Genomic DNA, 14,653 nt, shown 5'->3' with positions numbered 1-14,653 from the left:
TCTCGCTGGTCCCCTAAAAAAAAAAAAAAGTGCAAAGAAGCCAAATACTACGAGACTGAAATTGAGGCTCTCAACCGTCAATCCTCTTGAATAATAAAATAGCCTGTAGTGATCCCTTTGACATCATGAACTGAAATGCACAGATAGTATAACCTCCCTACCCACATGACATTTGTAAAAAAAAAAAAATCAAAATACTTCCCTGTCTGTAATATCAATGGGATTTTTAATGACTTGTAATAAAATAACATAAACAGTATTTTAGTGTGTGAGTGCGGAGGCCGGTTCACTAGCAGTGGGGGGATGCTCGCACCTATCCACACACTCCTGGAGACAGGCCGGGGCTGCTGCCCGCAGACGCTGATACAGGTGCGGCCTGTGACTCAGCTACCTGCAGCAGCCTGTTGCCATCCATGGAGTGACTTGAGAATCGGTGAGCAGCTCCCTCCCCCAAATCACACAGAACGGTAATTGCGTTCCTCGAAAGTTCGCTGTGTATTTGGACCATTTTTCTTAAAAACTGGATTAAGCTCGAGGCTCAGATAATTACAGCAAGTTCTCACCTACATGACTGTCCTAGGGGACTTGCGAGAATCGAGCTGACGGACAACTCCTGCATTCTGTGCTTTTGAGAAATATCTTACACACACACACACACACACACACACACACACACACACACACTGCCCATCAACGCCAGTAGTACCCACCACCACCATTGTAATTTTAAAAAGAAACCCACAAGGTTTCAAAGTCTTCCCTAGGGAGAGGTTCAGAACCACTGAGCTAGAAAAGTAAGAGGGAGAGGGAAGGATTTCTGAGCACACAAAGACAGCCCCCCCACCCCCCATGGCCTGTCCTCTTACTGGGACAGAGCCAAAGGAAAGTAGATATCAACCAAAATAGAATTATTAACACCAGGAAGAACTCCTTGAGGATAAGCTTCCCACACTGCTTGGGGAAGAGTTTCCAGACTCTGTGCCCAGCCTGCAGGCCGGTCCATCTGTCTGTCTGGCCACACCCCTGCTCTGTGTGCTCCTGTGTGGTCCTGGCCAGGCTGTACTCAGAGGACCCCCTTCCCAGACCCACCCTGAGGTCCTGTCTGGAATGAGAGGTATGGAAGAAAAGCTCCCCCCTAGAAAAGAGGGGGCTAGGGTATTGAGTTAGTGATGTTCATTGCCACACAAAAGAAAACGGGCCCCCATATCCAAATCACAAAGTGATGGTTCTAAATTAACATGTATACATTCTAAAAAAAAAAAAAAAAAGACTGCGGAGGGGGTGCACACCTGTAATAATCCCAGTACTTGGGAGGCTGAGACAGGAGGATCACGGTTCATGATCAGCCTCAGCTACCTAGCAGTGAGAGCCCCGTTTCAAAATAAGTTTGGAAGTAGAATGTCCCTGGGTTGGTTCAGTCCCAAGTGAATAATAATAATAATAATAATAATAATAATAATAATAATAATATGAATTAAAAGGGCTGGGTTGTACTTATAAAAAGAATACCCCCCCGTGCCAAAAAAAAGACCAAATAATGGTGTGTGCATATGCAAATATACCACTGCAAATCTCACTATCGTGTATAATTATAATGTTCCAACAAACTTTTTTGTAGTGTTTGGGATTGAACCCAGAGGCATTCTACCTCTAAGCTACACCCCTGGCCCTATTTTTTTTTTTAATTTGGATACAGGGTCTCACTAAGTTACAGAGGGCCTCACTAAGTACCCGAGGCTGGGCGCAAACCTGCAATCTTCCTTTCTCAGCCTCCCAAATACTAAGGTTACAGAGTGAGCCACCATGCCCAAATGCAACAAAAAAATTATAAAGAATGTATCCGCTCAGATGGTTACAAAAAGGAGCCTAAAAGAGTAATAACATTTGGCGGTCCACGCTTGTGATCCCAGCATTCAGGAGGCTGAGACAGGAGGATCTGGTTTGAGGACAGCCTCCGCTACTTAGTGAGGCCGTTTGCAAGTCAGTGAGACCCTGTTTCAAGACAAAGAAGAAAAAATAGGAGTGGGGCTGTAGCCTGGAGGTACAATGCCCCTGGCTTCCATTCCCAGTGCCACAAAAATAAATAAACAAACAAACCCACCAGTAGCTGCGATGTTCCCCTATCACCCCTTTCCCTTCTGTAATATAACTTCCAGGATCTGGGGCCCATTTTCCTCAGGCCATGTCCTCCCTCCACCACCCTGCTTGATACCCTAACCCACCCTCCCCACGACCAATTGTTTTTTGTTTTGTTTTGGGGGGGAACCAGCCCAGAGCATCTCACTAAAGGTCGTCTCCCTTTTGCGGTCTTTGAGTGTTATGCATAGAAATGGCTGGGTCCCTCCGCCGATAGCCTGAGGATGGCTAAGCTCCTTGTCCGGTTTATTTAGCGTCCATTCCTTCTACCTTCTTTCCTCTCTCTTTCACATCTTCTGTCCACCCTAGAGAACCGGTAGCCCAGAACTTAACACTGTAGAAGCCGTGAAAACATTAACCAAAGCAGCTCGACGTGAAAACATTAACCAAAGCAGCTCGACGTGTTGATGAGCTAGACGCTGGGTGCCCTTCGGGGGAAAGTGATGTCCACACCGTCACACAAATAAGATATCCACGGATGCCTCTTTTTTTTTTTTTTTTTTTCGATGCTGGGGGTGGAAGCCAGGGGCATTCTACCTCGGAGCGACACCCCCAGCCCTATTTTTCATTTTTTATTTTGAAATGGGGCGTCACTGAGTTGCAGAGGGCCTCACTAAACAGCTGAGGCTGGCCACAAACCGTGATCCTCCTGTCTCAGCCTCCCGAATGCTGGGATTACAAGCACACGTCACCACGCCCCCCCCCCCAGACTGACAGCTCTATGCATGGAAACACCACGAAACTGCCAGCAACAGTCAAATCTAGGCTGGGCGTGGTGGCACATGCTTGTAATCCCAGCACTTGGGAGGCTGAGACAGAAGGATCACAGGTTCCTGGCCAGACTCAGCTACTTAGCAAGGCCCTCTGCAACTCAGTGAGACCCTGTTTCAAAATAAAGAATAAAAAATAGCCGGGCGTGGTGGCGCACGCTTGTAATCCCAGCACTTGGGAGGCTGAGACAGGAGGATCACACAGGTTCGAAGCCAGCCTTAGCTACTTAGCGAGGCCCTCTGTAACTCAGTGAGACCCTGTTTCAAAATAAAGAATAAAAAATAGTCGGGCGTGGTGGCGCATGCTTGTAATCCCCGCGCTTGGGAGGCGGAGACAGGAGGATTGTGCAAGTTCGCAGGTTCGAAGCCAGCCGAGCTGGCTTAAGAGACCCTGTTTCCAAATAAAAACATAAAAAATAGGTGTCTGGGAGTGTAGCCCAGAAATAGGAGGGTTTTCAGGAACCCCAGTACCACCAAAAAAAGTAATAATAATAAACTATAGGGCTGGGGGTGTAGCTCGGCGGTAGAATGCCCCTGGGTTCCATCCCTAGTACCGAAAAAAAAAAAAAAAAATTACCGAGGCTTCACATGCAAACCTGACTGTGTGCACACACTTGACCCTATTTCATCAGGACAGAGGGGTCCTGCACTGTCCCAGAGAGCCACATAACCCTCAGATCCTAGCAGAAGAGAAATCCAGGAACAGATGTGTAGCCAGACCTGCTTTTGGCGGTCTAGAGTAAACAAACACCTGCTGAGTGCGCTCAGCCTTCCCTGTTTCCCAAGCGTCACTCCAAGGTTCTAAGGAGCCGGCAGGCGTGACTCACACACACCTTCAGATGCTTGCAGTATTTGTTACACTTAGGTCTACACAGAAACAGAGCACCTTAATGGTGCATAATTTACCAAGAACTCTCTCCTGATTCTTTGGCTCTGTAACAGTACGGCAACATCTCCACTTGTCAGACGGAGGCCCAGAACATTGAAAGGAGCTGCCTGAGGTCACACAGACAATAAATTGCAGAGCTGAGCCGGGGATGGTGGGACACGTTTGGCATCCCAGCACTTGGGAGGCTGAGACAGGAGGATCACAGGTTTGAGGTCAGCCTCAGCAATTTAGCAAGGTCCTCAGCAACTCAGCGAGAGCCATGCTGGCCTGATTGCAGATCTTTAGACTTGCTCAAACCCTTGCACCTCGGCACCCAAGCACACCAGCTCCCTCAGCCTGGAGGCGCCCCCTCAGCCTCTCCACCCCATGCCATTCTTACATTACTAAGAGCTTAAATGCCACTTCCTCAGCAAAGCCTCCCAGGGAATTATACACCTGCTCCCCACCCCACCCCACCCCATCCTGCTGGCCATTCTCATAGCAAACCCTATTCATCATTCAAAAAGTTTATTTCAGCCGGGCGTGGTGGCGCACGCTTGTAATCCCAGCATTCGGAAGGCTGAGACAGGAGGATCGCGGTTTGTGGACAGCCTCAGCTACTTAGTGAGGCCCTCTGCAACTCAGTGTGACCCTGCTTCAAATTAAAGAATAAAAACTAGGGCAGGGGTTATAGCTTGGAGGTAGAATGGCCCTGGGTTCCATCCTCAGACCCACACACACACACACAAAAAAAAAAATCTTAGAACTGATGACCCGTAAGGAGTCTCCCTGCCTATAAGTCCAACCCAAGTTTAGTTTCTTACCAACCTTTTCCTAAGGGGTTTGGGGTGATGTCACCCCTGATTCTAGAGGTCTATGACCCAAGAGTGCAAACTGAGCTGGGTTAGTGTTCAGGAAGAAAGATGGATGAATTCGTCAGGGGCGAGATGAAATGTGTGTGTGTGTGTGTGTGTGTGTGTGTGTGTGTGTGTTACTGGAAATTGAACCCAGGAGCTTTCAGCTCTTTTTTTTTTTTTTTTTTTCTTTTTCGGTATTGAGGATTAAACCCAGGGGCATTCTACCCCCAGTCCTATTTTTTATTATTTATTTTGAAACAGGGTCTCACTGAGTTGGAAAGGGCCTCACTGAGGCTAGCCACAAGCCTACAATCCTCCTGTCTCAGCCTCACAAGGTGCGCACCACCACGCCCCGCTCCCACTATTTCTTATTTGGAAACGGTCTCGCTAGGTTGCTGAGAGCCTTGCTAACTTGCCATGGCTGGCTTTGAACCTGTGAGCCTCCTGTTTCACCTCCTACATCCTGGGATTACAAGCGTGCACCACCACGCCTGGAACCCAGCTCTATTTATTATTTTTTAATTTTACTTTTTTTTGAAAGCAGGATCTAGCTAGGTTGCTGACAGTCTTGCTATGTTGCTGAGGCCGTCCAAGTATTAAGATTATAGGCGTGTGCCGTAGTGCTCAGCTATTTTAATTTTTTTTTTTTTTTTTTTTTTTTTTGGTGGTACTAGGGGTAGAATCCAGGGGCCTTCTACCTCTGGGCTATACTCCCAGACCTATTTTATACTTTATTTGGAAACAGGGTCTCACTAAGTTGCTGAGAGCCTCACTCGGTAGCTGAGGCTGTCTTCAAACCTGTGTGATCCTCCTGTCTCAACCTCCCAAGCACGGGGATTACAAGCGTGCGCCACCACGCCCAGTTTATTAAATTTTTTTAAAACAGATTCTCGCTAAATTGCTGGTGACCTCTGTAAATTTCTGAGGCTGTCCTCAAACCTACAGTCCTCCTGTCTCAGCCTCTCAAGTACTGGGATTACAAGCATGCACCACTACATCCCTAGGCACAATCCCCAATATCAAAATAGACAACAACAACAACAACAAAAATCAATCCGCTGGCTGACCCTAAACCCCTTGCATTCTCTCTGACCTAGATTGTGTGTATGTGACTGGTACTGGGGATAGAATCCAGGGGCATTCTAACTCCGAGCTGCACCCCCAGCCCTATTTTTTATTCTTTATTTTGAAACAGGGTCTCACTGAGTTGCAGAGGGCCTCACTAAGTAGCTGAGGCTGTCCGCGAACCGCGATCCTCCGGTCTCAGCCTCCCGAATGCTGGGATTACAAGCGTGCGCCACCACGCCCGACTCTCTAACCTAGATTTCTTCATTTGCAAACTGGGAATAAAGTTAGTTTATCTGCTTATATCACAAAAAGGCCAATCAAGTCTCACCCACTTGCCAGCATTTTCTTGACATCTGTCCAACTTCGGAGCAATAACTTAATTTGACCACTAGAGGGCAATCGTTACAAAGCAAGTTTAGGTCTCTTCAGAGATTGTTTCTAAGGAGCTAATGGTTTGGTTTGGTTTGTAACATTTTTAAAAATTCATTATTATAAAGGCCATATGCTTGCTGTGAAATATATCAAACAGTGAATGCAATAAAAAGTAAATTCTCTATTTCTGGTGAGCCTCAAATCAGTTTCCTGGCCCCGATTTGAATGTAATAGTAAATAGCCCTGGGTAATCCTAGTTAGGCAGCAAGTTGTGCTGGGCTACTTGAAACGCCTGTAAAGTCTCAAAGCCACCCCCAAACTAGCTACAACTAACCCAGAATTACTCTGCCCACCCACAGACACCCACATATCCACATTAAATTCCAGTTCGTTTTTGTTTTTTAGTACTGGGGACTGAACCCAGAGGCATTCTACCTCTGAGCCACACCCCCAGCCCCTTTTTAATTTTTATTTATTTTGTGTGTGTGTGGTGTCGAGGGTGGAACCCAAGGGCTTTTCTACCTCCGGGCTATACTCCCAGACCTATTTTATACTTTATTTGGAAACAGGGTCTCACTGAGTTGCTGAGAGCCTCACTAAGTAGCTGAGGCTGGCTTCGAACCTGTGCGATCCTCCTGTCTCAGCCTCCCAAGCGCGGGGATTACAAGCGTGTGCCACCATGCCCAGCTAATTTTTATTTTTAAAAAGGATATTGTGTCTGGGCATAGTGGTACACACCTGTAATACCTGTACTTGGGAGGCTGGGACAGGAGGATCACAGGTTCAAGGACAGCCTCAGCAAATAATGAAACTCTCCTCAAGCTGGTAAGACCCTCTCTCCAAATAAGAAATAAAATTGGGCTACGGGTGGAGCGCAAAGGCAGAATGCCTCTGGGTTCAATCTCCAGTACCACAAAAAGAAAAAGGATGTTACTAAGTTACTGAGTGTCTCACTAAATTGCTGAAGTTGGCCTCCAGCCTGTGATCCAGTCTCAGCTTCCCAAGTACTGGGATTACAGGCTTCCACTTACAATTTTTAAAATTCCAGTCTCATTACAGTTTACCAGCTCCTTACAAAATCCTCCTACTTCTCTGAGTGACTGCATTAACACATAGAGAAGGTTCAACATTGCAGTGTTGAGTCAAAAACTGAATTAACAATGTTAAGAAGTGTATTAAAGCCAGGTCTGGTGGTGCACATCTGTAACCCCAGTACTCGGGGAGGCTGAAACAGGAGGATCACAGGTTTGAAGCCAGCCCCAGCAATTTAGCCAGATTCTGTTTCCAAATAAAATAAAACAGGGCTGGGGGTATAGCCCAGAGGTAGAAGTTCCCTGAATTCCATCCCAGTAACACACACACACACACACACACACACACACACACACACACACACACCAAAAAAAGTGTATTAAAAATCTTAAAAGCCGGGCATGGTGGCACACGCTTGTAACCCCAGCATTCAGGAGGCTGAAACCAGAGGATCGTGGTTCACAGACAGCCTCGGCTACTTAGTGAGGCCCTTTGCAACTCAGTGAGACCCGCTTTCAGAATAAAGAATAAAAGTAGAGCACGAGGTGTAGCTCGGAGGTATAATGTCCCTGAGTTCCACCCCCAGACAACCCACACACACACACACAAAAAAAAAAAAAAAAAAAAAAAAAATCTTACAGTAAGCTGGGCATGATGGCGCACACTTGTAATCCCAGTAGTTGGGAGGCTGAGACAGGAGGATCACAGGTTCACAACCAGCCTCAGCTACTAAGTGAGGCCCTCTGCAACTTAGTGAGACCCTGTTTCAAAATAAAGAATTAAAAAATAGGGCTGGGGTGTAGCTTGGAGGTAGAATGCCCCTGGGTTCCATCCCCAGTACTGAAAAAAAAAAAAATCTTACAATAGCCAGATATGTGGCACTCAACTGTAATCTCAGTCCTTGGGAGACTGAGACTGGAGGATAGCAGGTTGCAGGCAGCCTCAACAACTCACTGAGACCCAGTTTCAATTGTTTTTTAAAGCTGGGTGTGGTGGCTACTCTTGTAATCCCAGAATTTGGGAGGCTGAGACAGGAGAATCACAGTTCTGGAACAGCTTCAGCTAGTTAGTGAGGCCCTTTGCAACTCAGTGAGACCCTATTTCATAATAAAGAATAATAAAAAAAAATAGGGCTGGAGGTGTTGCTCAGAGGAAGAATGCCCCTGGGTCCCATCCCCAGTACCACAAAAAAATTAATTAATTTTAAAAAATGTAAGGGCTAGGGGATATAGCTCAGAGGGTATAATTTCCCTGAGTTCAATCCCTAATTCCAAAAAAAAGTAAAAGTACTAACTAACCTGATAGTTACCGACTGGTGTGCTCTAAATCAAGTAAAAATGTAGTGGCGCCCGCTGGGACCCTGTTTCAAAATAAAGAATAAAAAATAGGGCAGGGGTGTAGCCCTGAGGTCAAATGCCCCTGGGTTCCATCCCAAGACCCGGCAAAAACAAACAAAAAATCAAGTAAAAGTGTAAATATTGACTTAGAGAGATTAGACTAGAAGGTGCCCTGGGGCAAAACTCTGTCTGAAAGGAAGTAGAAGAGAAACACTGCTGGAGGTTTAGCAACAAACTTACCGCCATGTAGCTATCTATGTGTCTATCTATTGTTCTCTACTCTACACCTAGAAGGGTGCAGAGAAAACTAGACTGAAGTCCTGTCCTTGTAGAATAAAATCTGTACACAGGTTGTTGTTTTTTGTTTGTTTTCTTGCTTGCTGCTGGGGATTCAACATAGGAAGGTTCTATCTCTGAGCTTGAGACCAACCCTATTTTTTTTTTTTTTTTTGGCAGTTCTGGGGATGGAACCCAGGAACATTCGACCTCCGACCTAACCTCCCCACCCTATTTCTTATTCTTTATTTTGAAACAGGGTCTCACTAACTTGCAGAGGGCCTCACTAAGTAGCTGAGGTGAGCCACAAACCTGCGACCCTCCTGTCTCAGCCTCTCAAGTACTCCCAGCTTTTATTTCTTTTTTTTTTTTTTTTTTTTTTTTTTTTTTTTTTTGGTGGTGGTACTGGGGATGGAACCCAGGGGCCTTCTACCTCTGGGCTACACTCTCAGACCTATTTTATATTTTATTTGGAAACAGGGTCTCTCTCTCTCTTAAGCCAGCTGAGGCTGGCTTCGAACCTGCACGGTCCTCCTGTCTCAGCCTCCCAAGAGCAGGGATTACAAGCGTGCGCCACCACGCCCGGCTTATTTCTTATTTTGAAACAGAGTTTTCACTAAATTACTCAAGCTGGCCTTGAACCTCCAAACCTCCTGTCTCTGCCTCCCAAACACTAACATTATAGGTGTGCACCACCACAATAAACAGCTGACTAGTCTGATGTGTTCCTGAGTCCCTAAGTAAGGATGGAGCTAGAATTTACGTCGAAGTTTTCCACGCTTCTAGCAAAGATTTTATGATTTCCTATAATTTTTGAAGATGCCAGGTACTCTGCATTCTAGAACAGTTAGTACGAGTCTTGAAAGCGCTCTAGAAATTCCAGACTACAAAATCATCCCTCCAGCCGGGCGTGGTGGCACAGGCTAGTAATCCTAGTACTTGGAAGGCTTGAGGGAGGAGGATCCAGATTCGCACCCAGCCTCAGCTCCATGGTGAGACCCTCTGCAACCTAGGGAGAACTTGTTTCAAAATAAAGAATAAAAAATAGGGCTGAGGGTGAAGTTTGGAGGTAAAATGCCCCTGGGGTCCATGGTTCTATTCCCAGTATCGCAAATAAATAATAATAATAATAATAATAATAATAATAATAATAATAGCCGGGCATGGTGGTGCACGCTTGTAATCCCCACGTTTGGGAGGCGGAGACAGGAGGATCCGCGCAGGTTCAAAGCCAGCCGAGCTGGCTTAAGAGACCCTGTTTCCAAATTTTAAAAATATAAAAATAGGTCTGGGAGTGTAGCCCAGAGGTAGAAGGGTTTCCAGGAACCCCAGGACCACATCATCATCATCACCATCACCATCATCATCATCATCATCATCACCACCACCACCACCACCATCATCACCATCATCATCATCATCATCATCATCATCACCATCCCTCCATATAATTTTCTGGCAGGTAAAAAAAAAAAACAGACAATACGATTGCTAGACTCCAAGACAATCAGTGAAATGACAATGGCCACTAGGTCTCCGCCAAGCAACACGAGCCCAAGCTGGACCAAAACAGAGACAAAGGCGGCAGCGGAGGAATGGCAGGTAGCGGAGGGCGAGGGTCTGGAACAAAGGGACCAGCAGAGCCTCGCCGGTGGCCACTGGCAGACGCCTCGCTCCGGCCCATTTGTAAATCACCGCCTTAACCCCGCCCCCAAGGGCTCCCAGCAACCAATCCTCGAGGACAAAGCCGTGATGTCATGGTTGCTGGGCAGACTGGGCGCGCCTTCGGTGGCCTCACCTGCAAGATTTCCGCAGTGAAGGTGGCGCAAAAGTAAAGATGTCGGGAGAATGGAAAGGAGGCGAAGGAAGAGCGGGGAAAGAAGAGGAATGAAAGAATCTCAGGGTATCCCAGCCAAACCTCTCGTTCTATGCAGATGGCAAGCTCACTCCTACAGCCCGTTCCGCCGCTGGACAGCTCTCGAGGAGAAATTCCTGTTTGTGTTGGGCTGAAATCGGCCTTCGGGTCTCGGGTACCACTGCTGCCCCCTCGCGGCGACCACAGTGCAGCCTCCCGCTCAGGACCGCCCGAGGCCGGGTTAAAACCCGCTGCGGTCCCTCCCCGGGGCGCTGGGGGAGGGGCAGGGAAGCCAGCCCGACTCCTAACAAGCTGAGGGCTTAAAAATCATGGATTTCAGAATAACCAGCAAGACGCGACCATGGGAAAACTATTGATAAATAAAAATTTAGCCGGGCGTGGTGGCACACACGCCTGTCATCCCAGTAATTGGGAGGCTGAGCCAAGAGGATCGCAGGTGCGAGGACTGCTTCAGCAAGTACTAAGATTTATCAGCTACCTAATTTCTATTTTTCCAAATAAATGAAATTGGACTGCGGGGGAGCGGTGTAGGTTGGAGGTAGAATGCCTCTGGTTTTAATCCCTAGTACCCCCCAAAAATAAAATAAATAAAAAAGGCTTGGGATCTAGCTCAGAGAATGTTCTAGGGATCAATCCCCTGTACCCTACACACACACACACACACACACACACACACACACATACACACACACACACACACACGAAATGATTCATCAACACCAGTGTCACCTCTTAGACACACCCCATCATGTTTCACACCCAGCAAAACCAGACAGCCCTACGCCCCAGGTCTCTGTAAGCAGAGACCCCGCTGGCTGGCTTCATTTTGCTGGAGGGAGGGGTCCTCTTTCCATCCCTTGAGTACCTGGACTTTCCTCCGAGGGGCTTCTCCAGGAATCCGCCTAGTTTCGGGAGATGAGAGCCTCCTGTTAATCAGTGAGCCCCTTAGATTCCTGAGGGGCTGGGAAGCCCAGGTCAGGCACACCCTTGCAGTGTGACCTTGAGCAAGTTACTTTACTTCTTTTTTTTCCCTCAATTTTCCCTCCCGTAAGACTGCGGTGATAATAGCTTAATGTTTGACTCTAGTGAGGGTTAAATGAGGGTTAAATGCCTGTGGTGGGGTGTGGCGTGGTGGAGCACACTTGTAACCCCAGGCCTTGGGAGGCTGAGACTGGAGGCTCAAAAGTTCCCAGCTAGCCTCAGCGATCTACTGAGGCCGTCTGCAACTTAGTGAGACCCCCTGTTTCAAAATAAAGAATAAAAATTAGGGCTGGGGCTGGCTGTAGCTCAAAGATAGAGTGTCCTTGGGAAGCCGGGCGTGGCAGTGCACACTTTTAATCCCAGTAATTGGGAGGCTAAAACAGGAGGGTCGCACAGGTTCGAAGCCAGCCTCAGCTACTCAGTGAGGCTCTCAGCAACTCAGAGAGACCCCGTTTCCAAATAAAGTATAAAATAGGCTGGGGTGTAGCCCCAAGGTAGAAGGCCCCTAGATTCCATGTCCAGTACCACACACACACACACACACACACACACACACATGCCCCTGGATTCAATCTCCAGTACCAAAAAAAAAAAATTGAGTTAATGTGTGTAAATTTATTACAATTGTGGTACAAGGAAGCACTCCTTAAGGTGGTTGAGTTTTTGGTTTTTCCAGAGATTCTGTGATTTCTCCAAAGTGTTTTGGGCCTCTCTGTTACAGTTTGGGAAACTGTCCCCAGGGATATTTGTTAGACCCCTGGGAATAATTTCCCGAAAACTCCCCAAAGAAACAAAAAAACAGAAAAACAGAAAAACCGCGGGTTCTTGTCCTGAGCTAAGGATAAGTATTCATAGCTCGGACACTTGCTGAAGATTTAAAGAAGTTTACTAAAAAGATAAAAATACAGAAGATAGTTACAGCCCCGTGCCATTCTGGCATGGGGGGGGGTTGGTCCGAGCCAATTCACCCCCCCCCCCCAAGACACAGCACGTGGACTGGACTTTAACACCCATGACCTCCATTTTGTTTACGTAATTCTGAGGTAGTGAACGTCCTGTAAACCCCGTAAGGTACCTCCCCCAGCAAGGTGTGTCAAGGTGTCCCCTTTCACAAAGGTCCATCCTAGCTAATCTAATCATGTAGATCTGTCTTTAGACAGAGCAAGCCCTAGCTCCCCTCTCCTACTGACTTGCTAATTACTTTTACCTAAGTCAATCTAAGTTTCAGTAGCTGTTTGCTTCCTGACCAAAGCCAAGCCTTTCTCTCGCCAGGTGTGCCATTTTGACAAAATTATTTCTGAAATATATCTATTAATAATCAGAGCTTTCTCAAATCTTCCTAGGCCATTCCCAGTACTGGTACACTCTCCCTCCTTCTTGCCTCTCTGGGCACAGGTGACCGTCGGCACTGACATGCACTAACGAAGCTAACTAAACCCCAGCGACCTGCCCACTGGCCAAGCACGAGGGGGGTGGACTCAGTGGGAAAGAGGGAGTTTGTTGTCAAGAAGAATCACCTGCTAATGACAATTGTGAGATGGTAGAAAAAAGCAGGATATCAGCCAGTTGTGGTGGCACGGGCCTGTAATCCCAGTATTTAGGAGGCTGAGACAGGAGGACCGCAGGTTCAAAGCCACCCTCAGGAATTTGGTGAGGCTCTCACCAGCATAGTGAGACCCTGATTCCAAATATTTTATTATTCAAAATATTATGTTTTATTTATAAAAAATAAAATAGCCGGGCGTGGTGGTGCACGCTTGTAATCCCCGCGCTTGGGAGGCTGAGACAGGAGGATCGCGCAGGTTCAAAGCCAGCCTCAGCTACTTAGTGAGACCCTGTTTCCAAAATAAAATATAAATGGGTCTGGGAGTATAGCCCGGAGGTAGAAAGCCTCTGGGTTCCACCCTCAGTACCACCAAAATAAAAAATAAAAAAATAAAAAATAAAATTGAGCTGGGGTGTAGCCCAGGGTAGGAAACCCCTGGGTTCCATCCCCAGTACCACATGCGTGCGCACGCGTGCGCGCACGCACACACACACACACACACACACACACACACACACACAATGAAGTCAAGTCTACAAGGTTAAGTTGTCCTTCTTCCTCTTCTTTTTTCTTTATTTTGGGGGGAGCCACTAGAGATTGGACCCAGGAGTATCCTACCTCCAAGCTATAGCCCCAGAACTATTTTATTTATTTTTTTTATGATACTGGGTGTGGAAACCAGGGGCTTTTCTACCTCCGGGCTACACTCCCAGACCTATTTTATACTTTATTTGGAAACAGGGTCTCACTAAGTTGCTTAGAGCCTCACTCCGTAGCTGAGGCTGGCTTCGAACCTATGCGATCCTCCTGTCTCAGCCTCCCAAGCGCGGGGATTACAAGGGTGCGCCACCACGCCCGGCATTACTTTTTATTTTGAAACAGAGTCTCACTGAGGGTCTTGCTGAACTGCTGACAATGGCCTCAAATCTGTGATCCTTCTGGCTCAACCTCCCAAGTAAGAGGATTACAGGCATGCATCACCACACCCAGCTCTTACTGTTTGTGAAAGAGGGTCTCTCTAGGTTGCTGAAAGGTTCTGTCTAAATTGCTGGCGCTGGAGCCAGACATGGTGACACACATCTATTATCCCAGGACCTCAGAGGTAGAATCAGAGGTAGCTCAGAGGTAGAATGCCCCTGAGTTCAGTCCCCAGTATCACACAACAAATAAACAAATTAATTAATTGCTGGGCTAGTCTCAAATCTGCAGTCCTCCTCCCAAGTACTGGAATTACAGGTTTGCACCACTCTCCTGGCTCTTTTTTCTTTTTTCTGGTACTAGTGTAGAACCCAGGGGCATTCTATATTCTACCTCCAAGCTATACCCCAGCCCTATTTTTTTTTTTTTTCACGGTACTAGGGATGGACCCAGGGGCATTCTTCCTCCATGCAACACTCCCAGCTTTTTCTTTTTTTTTAATTCTTTATTTTGGAACAGGGTTTCACTGAGCTGCAAAGGGCCTCACCAAGTAGCTGAGGCTGGCTGTGAACAGTGATCTTCCAGTCTCAGCCTCCCAAATGCTGTGATTATAAGC

This window comes from Muscardinus avellanarius, assembly GCF_963383645.1.
Source record: "Muscardinus avellanarius genome assembly, chromosome: 14".
In the NCBI taxonomy this organism is placed as follows: domain Eukaryota; kingdom Metazoa; phylum Chordata; class Mammalia; order Rodentia; family Gliridae; genus Muscardinus; species Muscardinus avellanarius.
The sequence above is the reverse complement of the archived record's forward strand: the minus strand, read 5'-3'. Positions refer to the sequence as shown.